This window comes from Rhopilema esculentum, chromosome 11 (genome assembly GCF_057945365.1).
Source record: "Rhopilema esculentum isolate cy_ngs chromosome 11, ASM5794536v1, whole genome shotgun sequence".
NCBI classification, from domain to species: Eukaryota; Metazoa; Cnidaria; class Scyphozoa; order Rhizostomeae; family Rhizostomatidae; genus Rhopilema; species Rhopilema esculentum.
The window spans coordinates 13,952,935-13,969,464 of NC_142825.1; the positions used below are offsets into that span (position 1 = coordinate 13,952,935).

At 39.1% G+C, this 16,530-nt stretch overlaps 1 long non-coding RNA gene and 1 pseudogene across 2 annotated transcripts; one reads left to right on the forward strand and one right to left on the reverse strand.

The window, feature by feature from the left end:
* Positions 1–174: 174 nt before the first annotated feature.
* LOC135694071 (uncharacterized) lies at positions 175–13,845 on the reverse strand. 2 transcript variants are annotated; one of them, XR_016144285.1, is made up of 4 exons: positions 13,702–13,827; positions 6,139–6,201; positions 4,959–5,007; positions 175–304 (listed from the first exon to the last, which is right to left on the reverse strand). It is a non-coding gene; the product is annotated as an uncharacterized LOC135694071 (long non-coding RNA). The 2 variants fall into 2 exon arrangements; XR_016144284.1 differs by lacking the exon at positions 175–304 and having other exon boundaries at positions 4,875–5,007; positions 13,702–13,845.
* Positions 8,718–12,752, forward strand: LOC148959053 (uncharacterized; annotated as a pseudogene).
* Positions 13,846–16,530: the final 2,685 nt, after the last annotated feature.

Sequence of the window (16,530 nt, forward strand, 5' to 3'; positions counted from 1 at the left end):
AACTTTTTATCAACAGAATTCAAAATACAGGCAATTTGTATGCAAAAGCCACAGTAAGTGGATGATTTGATAATGGAAAGGGTACAGCTCAACCAATAGTGTTTTATCTTTTGATTCAAACCTGGGTATAGATAAAAGTAACAGGGTTTCGACCGTCGTACAGACATTGTCTAATCATGAGAAGTTACAGACAAAAGTCTGAAGTGATAAAGTTATAAAACTGTCACACCTTAGCTTTGAGGTCGATTTCCTTCTGCAACTCATCGCGCATTTGATCATACTGGTCTGTGAATTCGTCTTTTATCTGAAAATTGGTAACAAATTATCTGCAAATTTCTCTTACCAATCTTTTTCAGCATTATCTTTTTAAGGAATAACCCCTTAAGCCACTGTCTACTATATTTTTTTTTCAATCATAGTTTCTATCTTCTACTTACTTTTGAAACTTAGAATACGCCGACAGTGATACGATAATGATAGAATAAACACAGGCTTATGCTTAAAGGCATTGAGTCGTGGTAAATAGGCTTTCTCCATAGAGGGTCGTTTGGTTTCGGCGTGATCGCTGCTGTTTCATGTGATATTGGCATCCGTTGTTGACAACTTGCTATTGATGGAAACTGTTATGTTAATCAGTACGAGGTGAGTTCATGTGACCAGTTCAAGGTCAACCAATAGCATCGCAGTCATGGAAATCATGACTCAGCGGATTTTGGCACTTAGGGTATACCCAGTCTATTTATCATAACTCAATGCCTTTAACTTGATAAATAATTCGAGACGGTAAAATGGATTTTTCTCTAATCCGAAACCATTCGTTACTTTTTTGGCAAAGGTATATGTAATGAACCTTATCTCTTCAATGACTCTTAACCAATAACTATCCCCTGTTTTAAAAGTGAAGTTGCCCATTGCTGAATGGAGCTTTTATTCCAGGACAGGTTCTACTCGATAAAAAGTACGGAATGTTATTTCCGCAGTTAAAGAACAAACAGCATCTGGAAAATGGAAAAGCCATCTTTATTTCTCTAAAGGGATGCTTCTTAACAACACAGTTGTAAAAAATATCTTGGGGTCATGTTATTTGTATCATATTTTCGCAATTTAAATTATCATAATTTCAACTGATCTTTCTCACGGCTACAGAGCCAGTAAGACTACAAATCAAATCCAGACTGAAGTCAAAACGCAATCATGTTGCACATTCGATTTGGGAAGTTCGGGTAGAATTCCTTAGCTGCATTATACGGTCTTTCTGACTGTTGTAGCAGAGTATTTAAAAACAATAACAACTGACATGGTAATCCTATCTATAGATGTCACAGGCACAAATGCTAATAAACCAACAATTCTGCAAAAACTTCTCGAAAAGGCAGCCGAACATCTGATATGGAAACTTTTCATTTTGAATTCCAGTTTAAATTACAACTACAAATCTCACTATTGCAAGGTAATTTGTAACTGGCTAGCCTGTTTTTACAAAATAAGACTATTATAATCGTAGAAAAGAGAAAAGAAAAAATAACGTTAAAAGGGGAGTAGCTCTGGGTTAGTCCATGTTTTGTTTCTACAGCAAAAAATGTAATAGGTGGTACGAATGGATATCGTAGAAAGCTTAGAAATGAGATATCGTTTGTGTTGATCATCGATGGAAAGAGAGTCACACATTTCAAGGAATGAGCTGCATGAGTCGCCGAAGATGCCAAGAGAGCTGATGGAGAGATTTTCAAATATGACAGATTTGAACCTTGGTCTTAGATCTGAGACAAGGCGAGCATATTTTAAACGTTTCCTTTCTGCATTGCAGTTAAGGTTAGTTTCAAATCCTATCGTTAGTTCCAAAGCATAAAGAATGTTTTCCTTTGTACGCAGAAGTAGATCTGGGCGCAGATTGTCTCCAGTTATGATGGATGGTGAGGAGAAGCCAGGTATATCGGCAAAAAGAGAGGATCCCTCTATTGCTTTCAAGGAGGTTGCAAGAAAATTTAGAGCAGAATTATGACGCCAGGTATAACGACCTTGTTCGAGATAAACTTTGCAGCCTGCAACGACATGGAGTAAAGTTTCGGGAAGAAGGCAGAATTCGCAATCAGATGATTGGCTTAGGTTCCAAAGGCTTAGATTTTTGCGCGTAGGGAGAGTATTGTTCAGGTACTTGATGGTGAAGTTGAAGATGTTCGTGGGTAGGTTGCTCTGCACAACAGACCAAAGACCATTGAGCTTTTTAAGAGAGTGGTCCAACAGAAATGAAATAATAGCACCCTGGGATAGTAATTGGTGTGCCAAGCGCTCTCTACTGTCTGATTTTACTGCTTTCAGTACATCTTTGGTGTTACGGTAAATGTCGTATTGCAGATTCATCCCACTACTGGTGTTTTTCCATAAAGCTTGAATGTTTGTGTTAGGAGAAGTTCGGAGGGCATTGCGTGAAACAGTTTGGCATTGAGTGAATTTGACAGAAGAAAGAACTATACTAGTTAAAGTAGCATTTATGGGAGGATTAAGCCACTGGCGAATGTATTTAGAGACAAGATTATCGAGGTTCTCAATGACCCAGGTCTTCGATACGTCTGCAACAGTGAAGTGCCAAGAAACTTTGGACAATACATATCTGTAGTACAATAGAAGTTTATTTTTAGGATGCAGAGGCATGTCATCAATTTCTTTCAAAAGGCTGGGAAACATTGATAGCAGTTTTTCTTTATGACTGCCATTGGTCATTTCGAAGTCAAAGTAGCGGCCAAGGTATTTGAAAGATTCTCCATTTTTAACAACAGGCACGCTTTGGTTGTCCACGAAAAGCTTTGGCTGGAACTGAAGAGATCTTGTTGAATATTTATTAATGCCAAAGGTGACACATTTATCAACCCTTATTAAAACGTTTGCCCACTGACACCATCTTGTAAAGCAGTTTAACAGGAGCTGGTTCTCCTTTTCATCACTAGTAACAACCGCAGCATCATCAGCAAATTGGAACCAATGCACTGGCTGGAACATGCGATCGTTTTCGTCGTGGGGAGAGAAGCCAAGCTGTTTATATGTTTCTGCTTTTATGTATTGAATATACGTATTGAAGCATAGATTAAAGATAAGAGGGCTGAGGCAGTCACCTTGAAGAACACCACGACAAACGGGAATGGTAGGGGTTTGGAATGTATCTGTGAGGATAGAGGTCTTGAAGCCCGAATATAACCTGGAGACCAGAGCCTAAATATGAGATGGTATATGATGGTACGAAAGAATAGTGGGAATCAAATTATGGTGGACCTCGCCGAAAGCATTTTTGAGATCAAGCAGGGTAACAACCAAAGAGCGCTGTTTTGTGCGAGCTAAATTTATCATATGACCCATAAGTGCCGTGTGTTCTAAAGTACCTGATATCTTGGGAGTGAAGCCTCTTTGAATTTGGCTTTCAATGAAACCATTTTGTTTCAGAAAGTTGAAAACAGAGTTGCGTAGGCAGGAGGTGAAGATTTTCAAAGGAACAGATTCTAAGGTTATTGGTCTATAGTTAGAAGGATCATCTGTAGGGTCTCTTTTGTAGATCAATATCGTTGATGCTTCTTTCTATTCGGATGGAACATTGCCAGATACCCAAATTTTATGAATAATTTTGGTGAGGAAAGATCGTAGGTAAGAGCAACGTTTGAAACAAAGGATGGATATCTTATCAAGGGGACAGGGAGAAGTGGAGGATTTCATGCGACGCTTACCAGAATTTAGCACTTGATATGATGGAGGTTGTGTGTCAAATGGATAGGATGGTTCATCAAAAGAACGTTTCCAAGAAGGAATAGTGAATAGTTTATTTGGATTAAGGAAGAACAAGTATTACTAAAGTACTCGGTGCACCGTGTAGCAGAAAATGATGGCAGAAGTGATGACTTACTTTGAAAAAAGCGTTTGACGTAACTCCAGAAATTTTTAGCGATGTATTTATCATGATCAATTGTGTCAGAAGTATTTGTTTGTAGAATGTTTGTCTTGAGCTTCTTTCGAATAAGTCCAGATACGTATTTAATTTCAATAATGGGGGCTTTAGAATATTTAAGAGCCTTTAATTGTTTTTTCAAGCTTTTGATTGAATGGTCCTTGTATTTTGTAGACAGGCCTTTGTTTGCAGTTTTCAATCACACCACATGTGTCCCGAAAATAATCATAAATCGAAATTAAAAATACGAGTTGGCGAGTAACCATTCATTGTCAGAACTAGGTAGGCGAATTCCTGGCTTTATTTCAAAATATTCCTCAAGAGGCACATCAGGGTTGTCATTGGTATCCAGATCATCATCAGTCACAATTTCATGCATTTGCGCTTCGCCAAGCCCTTTAAAAACCTTACAATTTATCTGATGAATGCGGAGGCCTTTGATCCCTTTGCAGGACTTGCCACAGCAGCACTTAACACATTGTTGACTGTTCAAAACAACAGAATTTGATCTGGTGTCAATCAATGGAATGTTAATTGCTCCGTCGGGTCCAGTATCTTTGCTGTGAATCTGTCGTTTACAGCGCCATTGATGTCGGCCTAACGTAACAAAGTCCCTTCCATAAAACGAAAAAATGGTAAATAGAATGAGAATTGAGATAATATAAGATCGAACCATGTCTTTCCAAAGTCCTTTAACCGTTATTAATCGATTGACTGAAACAATTTATAGAAACAAATAAATCCAGACTTGATAAACGAAGTTAAACCGGAGCCGTGTACAGCAGTGTCCGCACGCGACCGCTCTACGTTTCAAATAAAGGAAATTTCATAGACCATGCTGTTGCCTTTCACTGTTACCTTCTGTAGCTGGGTTATACCTTGCGATTAAAACGTGAATACACTGAAGACACTATTTCATACAAAGTGAGGCAGTCAGCAACCTACACTCAAGCCTGGCAATAAATATTATAGACACGAGATCTGGTGTTACTTCCATAATCTGATTTTATGACGTCGATACACATACCTTCTGAATGTGCTTCTCACTTTCGATTGTGATAGTTTCTATTGCTTTTCTGGAATTCCAAAAAAAAGAAAGGAAAAAAAATATACTTGGAACACATGAAAGGGACTTCATTATTGCCAGTTACCATAGCCTAACAGACAAAACGATCCAAATTTCTATACTTTTCGAGGATAAGCCTTTTTATAAGTTAATTAAATAGCAGATCTTGAAAATGCATAGAAAATGTATAGGCTAATTTGTGCAATCCTCGGCAAAAAATATAAGCAACAGGCTGTGGAAAAAATGATCTTTCCCATTTAAAGATCTGATTAGTTAATGCCCCCAATATCCACAAGACAAGCACGACTTGGCAACAATAACGGCCAACAAAAAACTGACTCTCGAATTCATCGATTTGTCTGTTCATAGATTTATCGATTCATTCACTGATCATTAATAGTAGCATCTAGGTGCATAGAAGATCGATAACCATGCTTTCCATTTTGTTCGGGAGACGAAACCTGCAGTCCTTTGTTTCGAAACAATACCGTCCTAAACCAATCAGTGTTGCAGGGTCATAGCACATGCGCATCAATAACAGTAATCGTACAGCTGTTCTGTCTGGGACCACACAACTCAGGGACCACACACTTGAAGCTAGGGCTTCAAGTGAAAATCTGCATGTGCAATGACCATGAAACGGGGACTAGTGCATGTCTGGGAGACGGGTATGATTCATCTCCCGAACAACTTCTAAAGTCTGTAGCCATTCTTTTAGGGGTACCGTTGTCCCTAATGTTCATTTAATCTTTCACATCATCCACTCACGCTCTTCTCTGTCTATCCCCCGTAAGGAGACCCTAAACAGCATTTCAAAAACCCTTTCACAATATGTTCAGCTAGCTTGCAATATGCTCACAACCTGCATATTTCTTTAAGCTAAAAGGTCTTTCAAGAGGTTTGTCTCTTATTTTACTAAGACTTAATCGGGACTGGGGTGCTGTTTACAAAAAGGCGTATTAAAATTCTAATTAACTAGGATGTCCCAACTAAAAGGTCTAACTTTATAGGATAAGATTCTAAAACAAAGGCAAAAAGCAATAAATTTATTGATACAAAATGGTGCAAGAATACCAGCTGACATAATAGCCAAAGTTTAAGTAGGAACCTATAGGAAAATCCTCGCGATAAAATGACTTACGAAGCTTTGCTTTTCACCTAATTCTTTTTTCAGCTGCTCGATGTTAACTTCCAGTTCAATATTCTATAAAAGAAACAATTAAAATAGGATTGACTTCTTAAAGCTTAAGTCTAGCAAAATAAATGTTAGTGAAATTGGAACAAAGCGCAGAACTATTGTCCTGGCTCTCGAGTACAGCCTTGTCTTAAGGCTACGCCTAGGCTCCAGGCCACTGACTAGGTTCCGGGCTACTGTCTAGGTTCCAGGCTACTGATATGGCTCCAGGCCACTGACTAGGTTTCGGGCAACTGACTAGGTTCCAGGCTACTGACTAGGTTTCAGGCTATTGTACAGAGAAAAAATAAGGACAATGGTGAAAATTTGAGATTCATTTCATGATGATTAAATGAAATTTAATCAGAGTTAATTTCACGAGGGGCTTTTGAGTGTTAACTAAATCGCATGAGATTGTTGTTATTACTATTTCGTTATGTTTTCTTGTGCCACGTTTCCTCGCGTTTTTCTTGTATCTGCTCTACTAGTTTATGGGCAATGCGGGTAGTCTTTCGGTCTCCTGTGAATTTGATTTGTATAACTAGGGTAAGATGTGTGTTTCGTGGCGTTTTCATTCCCTTGGTTAATCTAGGGGTATTTAAGGTTTTGGCATAGCGTGGGTCTCATCTTGCTTGGTGAAGCCACAATACAACTAGGCTGTTTTATTGTATTTTCCCAGCCCTCCCTCCCTCATCTTGTTTCTTTATGCTAAGTGCCTTTTCAGTAGAACTTTGCGTGTTAAGTTTCTTTTATGGCATCGTTAAAACCTCTCATACCTTTAGGCATTATTTGTGCTTCTTAGAGTTTTCTGATGCTATTAGGTAGGACTGGTGCATCGGCTATTAGTGAGGAAAAGAGGCTTTTCCTGTCCATTCCATCCCAATTATCAATCATATTTGGGGGTTATTGTGTAACTTCCCTTAGTAACCCCTATATGGTAGGTTGAGCGATTTGCGCCGATGCACCAACGGCCCAATTCGCTCTCGATGATGTGGGAATGTAGCCTCATGACTGACCTTTCTGATGTCTATGGCAGTTTTTCTGAGTGAGCTTTATGCCCTTTATGTTGCATTGGTATTTCATTCCCGAGTAAGTAAATTAAAAGAAGCAATCTATTACCGTAATCGACATTCTACTTCGCCTCCTCTTCGCATCGAGGTCACTGTGCTGAGCACAGTTTATTACGTTCTGATAGGAGATATCTTCCGGTCACATGATTCAACCCGCTATTCAAAGAAAAATAGGTTTGTAAAGGTTTAAAATACCCCGCCCATGCACTCAACCTCAGTTTTTTCGAGCGCATCTTTCATCCCCTCTCAAGATGAATTGCGACGAAAATAATTTGCTACATGAGGACCTTACTCCAGACGACGTTTCGGCGAAGTCGAAGCCAGATGACGCCGAAAACAACCAGAGATCAAGAAAAAGAAAAACAATCTCAAGGTCAGAGTTTGATGACTTGCAAAGCCAGGTGAAAGGCGTTTCAGATGCCCTTATTAATTTTGGCGAGATCTTTCGATCTTTCCTCTACGAGGAAAAATATTCAAAAAACTAACGTAGGTACAGTAGCTCAGTCTGCTCCAACCGCAGCTCAGTCTGCTCCAACCGCAGCTCAGTCTGCTCCAACCGCAGCTCAGTCTGCTCCAACCGCAGCTCAGTCTGCTCCAACCGCAGCTCAGTCTGCTCCAACCGCAGCTCAGTCTGCGCCATCTGCAGCTCAGTCTGCCCAATTTGCAGCTCATGTTGCAACCCCTTGGACGTCTTTCCAAAACGTCCCAATTTCTGCAGCGCTTTCGTCGGATGTGGTAAACACGTCCCCTTATGGGGCTGTTTTTTCGCCTGATTCAAACACAGTTATCTCCCTCGGATCGGTAGACACAGGTTTCAATCCAGTGTACGCCGATCCCGATTTCGCCATGGCAAATGTCAAAATCCAACCAAAAACTGTCGCTTTAGTTGACGAAGACATTCCCCAAATATCGTATGAAGGGGATGAGCCAAAAGGGCCCGATATTTCACCTTCCCTTGCATCTTATGTTGAAGGATGCACAGGGAAGAAAATAAAAAAGGAAGATTTAGATCCCTTTCGCCAGCGATTTCCGTTGCCGGGAAATTGCCAGTTCCTTCAAGTTCCTTCTATGGACAAGGATGTCTGGCGATGTATGTCGAGGGATCAGAAACACTCTGATATCTCTCTTCAGGCTGCACAAGCCAAAATTGCTAAGGCTATGACGGCGACAATCAGAGCAAAAGAGCTGTTAAATGCTCAAAAACAAAGCCCCATGTCAATTCATGAGTTTATGAGTAACATTAATCAGCTTCTCATGAACGTTATTCCCTTTCTTGGGAATGCCTTTTTAGACGTGCACAACTCCCGTAGATATGCCATCAAATCCCGAATATCTGAGGGTTACTGGGCTATAGTCCAGCCAGGGCCTTTGAATGGCAAAGTTTTTGGAGGAAAAGTCGCCGATGCTGTCAAGGAAATGACAGAAGGAGCCAAATGATGCTTAAGTCATCGCACAGGCCAGCTCAAGGCCGTAATTATGGTGCAGCAAGGCAGTATTCCACTTCCAGTTACCAACAATACGGAAGGCAACAAGTCTTTAAACTGGCAAGGCCCCTCCACCAGTTACCGGAGGGGCAAATTTCACCGCCGACAGCAACGCCCTGCACAAGAACAGATAAAGAATTAAAAAATCAGGTAACTGCACAAACGAAACTTTTTTATTCTAACTGGTGTAATATCACATCTAATAAACTTGTGTTAAACCTTATCAAAGGCATTGAGCTCAAGTTCGTATCGCCTATCGCCGAGTCGCACCCACAGCCAATGAATTTCTCTCAAGAGGAAATGCTGTTGATAGACTCTGAAGTTCAAAATCTTATATCAAAAAGGAGCAATTTCTTCAGTTATACCAACCGAGGGCCAGTTCCTCTCAAATATCTTTGTTCGCCCGAAAAAGAATGGGAAACTGAGACCAATAATCAATTTAAAGAGACTTAATTCACATTTAGAAAAAATCCATTTTAAAATGGAACACTTACCGTCAATCTTGCCTCTTATTCGGAAGGGCGCATTTATGACATCGATTGATCTTACTGACGCATATTTCTCTTTGCCAATGGCTGAAAAGTCGAAAAAATTCTTGCGCTTTCAATGGCGTGGCGTGCTGCTCGAGTTTCAGTGCCTTTGCTTTGGATTATCCTTAGCTCCTTATTACTTTACAAAAGTTATGAAGCCCGTTTTTTCTAAGCTTCGCCAAGAGGGAATACCTTGTACATATTATTTGGACGCTTCCCTATATTTTAGCAACTCGTATGAAGAGGCGATTGCTAACACACAACGAGCTGTTAGTCTACTTCAAAGCTTAGGATTCACGATAAATTACGAGGAATCAGCTCTACAACCCTCTGTGGAAATTGTTCACCTTGGGTTCAGAATAAACTCTGTTACACAAATGGTTTAATTGCCAGACGAAAAAATCACCAAAATAATTAACTCTTGTAATAAAATTCTTAGGGTCTCTCGTACCTCTATAAGACGCTTAGCACAAATCATCGGTTTATTAGTTTCTTCATTTATGGCGATAAAACACGGACAGCTTCATTACCGAAGTCTTGAAATGCTTAAAACACAGTCTTTACAAGACTATAGCTCTTACGATGCTATTATAACACTTGATGAAAAATCTAGTCAAGAACTAATGTGGTGGAAACAAAATGTCTCCACCAACAACGAACGTTTCATTAAAGAGATAATCGGTATTTCTGAATAGCAAATTGAAATTTTCTCTGATGCTAGCAACTCCGGTTGGGGTGCAACACTTTGCTCCCAAGGCCGACCAATTTCCAATACCGGAGGACGCTGGTCATGTAATGAAACAAAACTTCACATTAAAGCTTGGTTTCCACTATGGGTTAACGTGAGATAATTCTGAGCTAAATTGAAAATTAACTCATGGTCTAAATTCAAGTTAACTTGAGATAGTGTGAAATAGCGTGAGATAACGCGAGCTATCTCAAAATTAATCCATGTACCGATTCGGTTTCCACTTGAGATAGAATTAAGTATTGAAATTTCAGAAATCACATTTTATTTGAGTCTTCCAGCTATGGCGGGCATCTTACAAGAACAACTTATTTTACTTCTGCTTTTGAGAATACTTAGAAGGAAAATATTTTTTGCTAGAAGTGCCGTTCGCGATCTGCGCCAAGGTTTTCTGTACGGAGAGTCTACCAAAAAAAGATATGCGTTTGGTGAATACGACCACTTGCAACAGGATCTTAGAAATGAGAAAATGTTTCTCTTATTTCACAATTAATTTTTTTAAGTAAAGAAAACTGTTTTCAACATCTAAAGTAATACTCAGTGCAAGTGCGTTGCGTAAGAACCTCAGTGCAAATTATAGCACCTTCCCCTCCCACGCATCGGCTTCTTTTGATAAGATGTTATCTCAAGTTAACTCATGAGCTTGAAATCAAAAAATTTTGTTTCCAAGCTCATAAGATAACGTGAGTTAATTTTCATGAGATAATTTTTCATGAGCGTTTCCACTATGAGATAATTTTTAAACCAACTCGGATCACAAAATTATCTCAAATTAACTCACGTTAACTCATAGTGGAAACCAAGCTTAACTGCTTAGAATTGAAGGCCGTCAAGTTTGCCTTGCTAGCTTTTGAAAAGCACCTGCAGAGAAAGTCTGTAAAAATAAACTGCGATAACACAACTGCAGTTACATACATAAATAAGTTTGGAGGTTGTCATAGCAAACGCCTAAATGATTTAAGTAAAGAAATATGGGTTTGATGTATTGACCGAAATATTCATATAACAGCAGCTCACGTTCCCGGTGTTGAAAACATTGCTGCTGATAGGCTCTCTCGAGATTTTACCGACAACATTGAATGGAGTCTACATAATGATGTTTTTTCTGCCATTTGTGACACGTTTGGCCAGCCGTCGGTTGACTTGTTTGCCTCAAGGTTAAACAGCAAACTCGCTAATTATTTTTCATGGCGACCTGACCCTTTTTGTGGTGCTGTTAATGCATTCTCTCAATCATGGCACGGTCTTTTTGGCTATGCCTTTCCACCTTTCAATATGATAAGCAAATTACTTAATAAAATTCTACATGAACCTTGCGTTGTTCTGCTTGTTTGTCCCTTTTGGCCAAGTCAACCGTGGTTTCCACACCTTACTGACATGTTAATTGACTTTCCAATAGAAATTCCTTCTTTTCCCTCCCTGCTTAGCTGTCCAGGCCAACCGAACCTAGTCCACCCACTTTTCCCAAAGATGACCTTGGTGGCTTGCAAATTATCGACAAACAGCTTGTACAGAACGAAGTTTCTCAACGAACTATCGAAGTTATCAAGGCAAGCTGGAGGGAAAACACCCAGAAAAATTATGAGTCAATTCTCAAACAGTGGTTTGTATTTTGCAATGAAAGAAACTTCACTATATCTCCGCCCACTTTGTACTAACTACTAGCATTTCTGACGTATCTTCACGACTAGGGACTCAGCTACTCCCAGATCAATAAGGCTCGCAGTGCATTATCTGTTACGCTATCTGTAGCTGAAAATAAGCTCGGTGAACATCCACTAATTTCGAGATTTATGCAAGGGGTTAGAAACCTGCGAAAGCCTATGCCTAAATACCCAGTAAACTGGAATGCTCGTGACTTACTTATATTTTTACGAGAATGGAAAATTGATGATAACTCGTCTTTACGTGACATTACAATGAAACTGGCAACTTTACTTACATGGTTATCAGTCCAAAGGGTTCACACTATTTCTTTGATTGATTCCAGGAACATCAAGTTTGACGAATCGGCAACATATATATACATTTTCGATGAACTGAAGGTCAAGCGCAAAAGGCCATATTTCTTGATTACCTTGCCAAGTTTAAATGAAGAAGACCCTCTCGGCACGCTAAGTTGCTTCAAATATATCTTGACAAAACCGAACACTTCCGTCAATCTATCGATCAACTTGAATTAGAGAACCGTCTATTCCTGAGCTACGTCCCACCTCATAAACCAGTTACCACAGACACTATTGCCCGATGGATTCGTGGTGTTCTTCAACAGGCTGGAATTGATACAAGCCTTTTTAGTGCACACAGTGTACGCGGTGCTGCTGCCTCGAAAGCAGTTGCCTGTAACGCTCCTTTGGACGCCATTCTTTCGGCTGGTGACTGGTCTTCTGCTAAAACATTTAATCGCCATTACTTTCGCTCAAATTCTTTCTTTCCAAATGCACAGTTTCACGAATATTGGCCGCCTGCGTCACTGACCCTGAATAACTCAAGATTGTGTTGTACTGATATCGCGACGTTCACTTACCTTAGTGGACTTTAATTTCTTTAATGGACTTTAATTATCCTCGCATATTCTTATTACTCTAATGTTGTGTTGCTTACTTAGACAAATTTCGGGTGTTTTTTTGTCCTCTATCTTTGAAGTCTCCTATCAGAAAGTAATAAACTGTGCTCAGCACAGTGACCTCGATGCGAAGAGGAGGCGAAGTAGAAATAAAAATTGGAGGAGCCTCGACGAACTCCGATTGGAGTTCTACCAGCCTCCTCGTAGCATCGAGGTCACTGTGCTGCCACCCGCCCTCCCTCTGTTTTAATGAGGCCAGTGCAAAACACCCTCTCCGAACTGTAAAAGGCTGAGGTTTAGTGCATGGGCGGGGTATTATAAACCTTTACAAACCTATTGTTCTTTGAATAGCGGGTTGAATAATGTGACCGGAAGATATCTCCTATCAGAACGTAATAAACTATGCTCAGCACAGTGACCTCGATGCTACGAGGAGGCTCGTAGAACTCTAATCGGAGTTCGCCGAGGCTCCTCCAATTTTTATTTCCAATAAATTAAATTATGACGAAACCATGTTTGATACAAACAGGATAAGCAAAAGGCTTGTATTTGAGTGCATCTGCACGCGAGATCTTATATAAGCTCAGTTAACATCTCGCATTCGCTTTCTTAAAACTTTAAAAAGCAAGCGGAAAAGGATGCGATCCAATGCAGAAATGAACGGCCCAGAGCAAAGTCGTAAATGGGACGAACAACAATCTTTAAAAACAAATCACTAAGGGAGGTTAATGCTAGAAATTTTCAGAAACTTGAAGAACAAGGCTGACAAATAAAATGGGGTTGGCAAGAGATAACAAAATTGATTATGACATTAATGACATTATTCTTTTTGAAACCATCTATATACTTTTTTTTAAAAATTGTTCAGCTGACAAGTTGAACTCCTACAACTATAAAGATAGCTTCCATTTTGTGGCAAAATTTGCTGCATTTGATAATGGGGGGGGTGGGTGGTACTTCCAAAAAGTATAAAATCTAGTAAGAAAATTAAACAACCTATTTAGCCATCAAAGAGGTTTAGACCAAATTCAGACTTCAAAACCAACCTTAAGCCAAATTTTCCAGTCGTAATTGAAATCAAATTCCCGAAAACCTGACGAGAACTGTAAAATAAAAGTGTATTTATCTTCACCTCTTCATGTTCCCTGAGTATGCTTCTTTCAGGTGTGTTTGGCTCAATTTTCTGGACAGCGTTTTTGTTATCTGTAAAACGACAACAAATTTTGAATACGAACATTTTTTAATAAAAGGAATCGTTAGATTGTTTTGGGTTGGATTTTTCAAATTATGATTGTGCTGAAAAAAGATTGACTTTTAACAACCTGTGTTGTTAATAAAGTAACAGTCTCGAAGGACGAATTATTGAAGAGCGAAGTCGATAGTAAGAGACGTACGTCGTGTTATTGTCTTATTTCGAACCAACTAACTATTTCTAAAATAAACACAGCGGTATATACAAGCAGCGAAGCGTAGCATGAAAAACACAGCGGGAACAAAACAAAAGCTTAGATGTTATCACTACAGACTAACACAAAAATATTTTAAAACTTGCGTCGCAAAGGAACCATGCAGCTCAATTCTAAAAAAACGAGTGTCTTCTCGTGAAGAAACCACTCTTGACCGTCTCTTGGACTGGAAAATGAATGGAGTTCCTCGGCAGAAGACGGATGATTATACCATCCATCCACTGGCCTATAAAAAGACTGGATCGAGCTTCATATTGTCTTGAAACACCAAAGTTTGTAGCCTGTTTAATTTCAAAAGGAAGAGGGCCCCAAACAATAGCGGGAAGCCATTCCTCCAAAACAATACTTGAACGATTAGAATACCCGAGAGCTGCAATGCTGTGTGTATGAGTCCTGAGAAAGAACAAGGCCAGAACAGCTGAAAACATTGCTAGGACTGACACTTAAGGTCGTCTCCTAGCATGGGCTGTTTTGAGGCCCTCTTCTTGGATGGCGACACTCGGGTCACATTAGAAGCTCGATCCAGTCTTTTTTATAGATCAGTGCATCCATCCCAAAAAGTTCCAACAAATGGATTAAAATCGCAGCAGCCAGTATGTTTGGGCTGCTGACCACAAAAAATCTATTATAACTGAATATAGGATAAATAGGAGGTTATATTCAAGATAGCCGATGTTAATAGAAAGTTTTGGCAGAACTTAGGCAGAGCAAACGTTTCAATGTTAAGTTGCTTTGTACAATTCATGTTAAAATAACGTAATATCTTGAATTTATGAATGAATTTATCTACAAGTCATACTAACAACAGCTTTTTTCCGTATAGTGTTTACCAGATGCACCCTGACAATCTTAAGATCCTCTTTTTCTTTGAAAAGCCACCTAGAACTAATCAACATGAAGACACTATGCCGAACATTGAGCGAGACAAGCTTGGTCTCGTCGATTTTCAGCTCGGAAAATAGTGCTTTCGTTCACCATCTGGTCTAGGATTGTTACGTGGCTTTGTATAAATTATGCCTTTTTGCCTGCCCTCTTTCATTGTCCTGTAATGCAACTTGACTTTGACTTATTGCTTACTGTCAGTGAAGTTATCTTGCAAATTTAATTCTACTCCGTTGGTATTTAGTTTCGTCGAAAGAAGACTTTTTCGTAGAAAGTCAAAAACCATTTTGAGTCATTGTTTATTTGGTAAAGCCTTTGCATGACAAAGCTTGAAAAGGTAAAATTATGGCCTATGCTGACCCTGGTTGCTACACATCACTGGCGAGGTGCAATTTTGCCATTTTGCACAGCCGTTTTGCTAATAGACTTTTTTGCCTTAACCTACGAGCACACAGGCTGGTCAAAAAGGTTCTATATTTTTACTCGAGCAGCTTTCCTTGTAATCTTATAAAGAACGGTGTAAATTATTCATATAAGGAACACAAGTTTGATAAGTTCTTGCTTGATAGCGGTAAATCGCTGAACAAGTTTATAACTTTAATATCCACGCTCGAAGAACTAAGCTTTGAGGATCAGTCCCTCTTGCCTCATATTTTCTGTTCAAAAAACAAACATGGTAAAATCCAGATTACCTTATAATGCAGAACTCAGCAAAGCAGCAAATTCTACGGCCCTGAAATATTTCGAGGTATAGAATCTTGAATCAAACTTTTCATGTGAAATGAAATTTGAGAAAAAATCAATTTGCTGTGGCATGAAGAAGCTTATGTCCTACAACTTCCGTGTTCATCGAAATCAAATTTTTTGTTTGATTGTAAAAGTTTCAATTGATGGAAACAGGCTGGGTACTTACAACTCACCTATCTGTAGTTGATAGAATATTAGAATATATCTGTAATTGTAGCATAACTGCAGCTGAATTTCATTAGTAAGTGCATAAACGGAAATGAAACGTGCCATTGATTCGATCAAAGTTGATAGAAATAGCCCTTTAAAACAAATGAATGAGTAAATGTTAGTCTCCACGGAGCATTCTTCACGACATTTCAAGAAGAATGGAAATCACCTTTAGCTCTATTTTTGCGGCTACTCCAAAAAAAACATTTCTATGACTGGGAAAGAAATTTTTCTTCCAATCATTTTTTAGAAACTGATACTCCTTTAAGATTTGATACTTGTGAAAATTTAACGAGACTCTAGAAAAAATTACCAATAGCATTGCAACATCAGCAAATGACAAAGTATTTGAAAAAAGTTTATGTTACTAGACGCTGAACAAGTTTATAACTTTACTTTCCACGCTCGAAGAACTAAGCTTTGAGGATCAGTCCCTCTTGCCTCATATTTTCTGTTCAAGAAACAAACATGGTAAAATCCAGATTACCTTATAATGCAGAACTCAGCAAAGCAGCAAATTCTACGGTCCTGAAATATTTCGAGGTATAGAATCTTGAATCAAACTTTTCATGTGAAATGAAATTTGAGAAAAAATCAATTTGCTGTGGCATGAAGAAGCTTATGTCCTACCACTTCCGTATTCATCGAAATCAAAT